The sequence below is a fragment of the Haliaeetus leucocephalus genome, unplaced genomic scaffold (genome assembly GCF_000737465.1).
Source record: "Haliaeetus leucocephalus isolate CR32 unplaced genomic scaffold, Haliaeetus_leucocephalus-4.0 Scaffold175, whole genome shotgun sequence".
NCBI lineage: Eukaryota > Metazoa > Chordata > Aves > Accipitriformes > Accipitridae > Haliaeetus > Haliaeetus leucocephalus.
In genome coordinates, this window is record NW_010972611.1 from 1016889 (window position 1) to 1020011 (window position 3123).

Here is a 3123-nt window from a genome sequence, read left to right on the forward strand (position 1 = left end):
GGGGGGGGGGGCGGCGCTGGGGATGCCTCCAGCTCCATTTTGGTGAATAATCGTGAATATGTCACGAGGAACGGGGACACAACCCGACACCGCCACCCCAGCGTGACATCGGAGGGACGCCTGGCCACCAGCTCGCCGCTGCGACCCTGGAAATGGAGGTATCCAGTGTAAAGCCACTGCAAAAGCAGTGTAAAACCAGTATAGTGGCATCCCCCAAATTCCACATCCCGGCCACAGCTGACTATGTTGGAGGAAGGGGAGGCCAGCCCCTAAAAAGAAAGAAAATAAACAATCGGGAGCGTTTTGTGCCCAAGCAGCGGGCCGCGGTGGGTGCGCTTTCCCCTTCATCTAAAGCAGAACAGGCAAAGCTTTTTTTTTTTTTTTTTTTTTCAGAAATACCCTGTTCTGCAGATCCTGGGCTGGAGGTACTGGGATTACTCACAGTGTGCAAAATTAAGCACGTAGGAAAATCTTTGCGTGCCTGGGGAGGAGGCTCGGGCTGCCCGGCCAGGCTCGACGTGGGGTTTAGGGGGTGACTAAGTCACCAGATGAGTAAATCATCACCTTGCTCTCCTTCCACCCTCAGCGCTGCTACTAAACATGTCCTGGCATCTAAAACAGGTGAAACTCTGGGTGCTGGGGATTTCCTTGGCCGGGTGACGGGGCTCAGGCACTGGCAGGGACCTTGGGCCAGGCCAGGCTGGGTTCTCCCGACCATGACGGGCTGCAGGCCTGGCCTAACCAAACACCTGTGATTAAATTAAGCACAGATTAAGCCATTTGCAAGACCAGAACTTCCACCATGACCTGGCAGTTGGGGTTCCTGGGCTGGGCTCTTTTCCTACCATCCCCCATGTGCTTTTCTTGGCTTAATTTCTCCTAACGAGCTGCAAAGTAAGACAAATAAATAATCAGAGGGCTCACAGCTGAAAGCAGGACTCCTGCTGCCCAGGGGTGAGAGCCAGGCCCGGGAATCTCTAGCTTAAACAGAAAAGATGGACAAAGGGTGAGGGGAACAAAGATTTCTCCCTCCTTCTGTGCAGTGAGAGCAGGACCTTGTTTAAACTTGGTCCCTCCTCTCTCTGCTGGGGTTATTGTTGATTTTCCTCTGCAGAGGATGAGGACTGCCTCGCATCAAAGCTTTGGGGGGGGTTTAACCTGCTCACTCAGTGCTTCGCAGGGACTCTCGCTGATTTTCCTTTCCAATGGACCCAGACTTAGGAAGGAGTGAAAAAAACCCCAAATGCTGGGGAGATCCCGACACACCTCCAGGATTTCAGCCCAAGGGGTGCTTTGCTGGGGAAGTGATGGCACCGGGGGCCTGATTCCCTCAAAAATCCCAGTCTCCATTGTACCGTGGCTGTTCTCTGTTTTGGTTTCCATTTGATTTGGAGAGTGGGTGGGCAGAGCTGTAAAGGAAAGGGGCTTAAACACCTCTGTGACACCCTTTGGTGGTGGGGTTCAGGCCCCCTTGACAAGGGCTTTGCTCTACAAGTCACTACACACGTGTCACAGCCGAGGATGCCTCGCCGTTTCTGGCAGACAGGGAAACCTACAGTCCCAGGGAAAGGGGGTTTTCTGCAGTGCCACAAAGAAAGGCTGATGCAGACAGGACCTTCTGTGAGCCAAACCGGCCCTGCAGCCACAGGAACATCCTCCTCAGCATCCTTGTGCCGGCATCACTCGGCTTCGCTCTTACAGGTCTCGGCTGTGTAAAGAGTGGGGAAAAAATGTACCAGTGTCACAGCTACTGAAAACCGCCTTCACCCTTCCCTCTCGCTCCCAGAGGCCTCAACACCTATTTTTAATTCTCCATCAGTCCTGCAGAACAGGGTGGGACAGGGCACGTTAGTTGGGTTTCACACCGTTCAAAACGATAAAGGGCTTGCATCACCGGACATGATTCTCATTGATCGTGATTTTGCTTTAATTACTTATGCTAGTACTTTGCCGCAGCTTGGCAAATTACTTCCTTGGGCTTTGTGTTAGGGACCCAAATTCGGAGCCCAGCTCTCTTATTAAGGCCAGAACAAACCAGAAGGAGGTCACTGGAGTCAAACCTAAAGTCAGTGAAGCACTAAAGGAATAAACGGGCTGTGAGGGACCCGGGCCAGGGCCTCTGCTGCGACAAGAGAGAACTCCCCATCTCCACCTCGCTCCAGCAAAGCCTTCCGTTGAGACTCACAGCACAGTCTAAGCACAGCTCCTGCCTTAAAATTAAACAGGCAAGGATGAATAGGCAGGGAGGGAACTAGCTAGCTGGCAAAGAGCTGCTCGCCCGCCCCCCTCCGCACCGTCGCCCTGTCCCCCTGCAGTGACACAGCAGCCCGTCGCCGGGGGACCTGCCGGCCCCTCCGGGCACGCCGGGAGCTGTAGTCCCCAGCTCCGCGGCTCCGTTTGGCGATTGACTAGGCGACCTGACGGGCAGGGCGGGGAAACGGCCCGGGGGAGGGGGGCGGGGAGCGCCGGGAGCTGTAGTCCCGGCGGGCGGCCTGGGGAGGGCAGCCGGGCCCATCACAGCCGGGTAGGGCGAGTAACCCCCGACCCCCCCGCCCCGGGGACTCGCTCCGAGCCGGCCGGACCGAGCCAGCCCCGCCTCGGCTCACGGCTCTGCCCGTCCCTTGGCCTCCTCAGAGGTTTTCGGGGGAGGCCTGGGCCCCTCACGGCCTCCAGCCGGGCTAAGCCGCACTTTACCTCGGGGGCTTGGCCAGGCCTGACTAGGCCTGGTCTGGTCTGGTCTGACTAGGCCTAGCCTGGCCGGGCTCGACTGGGCCTGGCCTGGCCTGGCCTTGTCCCTAGCGCCTCCCCACTCCCTCACCGGGGCCTTCCCCCCCGCTCCGGCTCCCCTGCCATGACACCTCCCGTCCCCTCGGCCCCGCCCCGCGCTTCCCCGGCTCGTGGGGCACGCTGGGAGCGGTGGTCCCGCCGGGCGGCGCCGCAGACTACATTTCCCGTGATGCCGCGCGGCGCGACGCGCTGGGAGGCGGGCGGGGAAGAGGCGCGCGAGGCACGCCGGGAGTTGTAGTCCGGCGGCGCTGAGGTGTGGGGAAGGTGGCGGCGGGGCGGGGGGGGGGGGGGGGGGCCGGCGCGCCGTTCTGGGGGGGGGGGGGGGCGGGGGGGGGG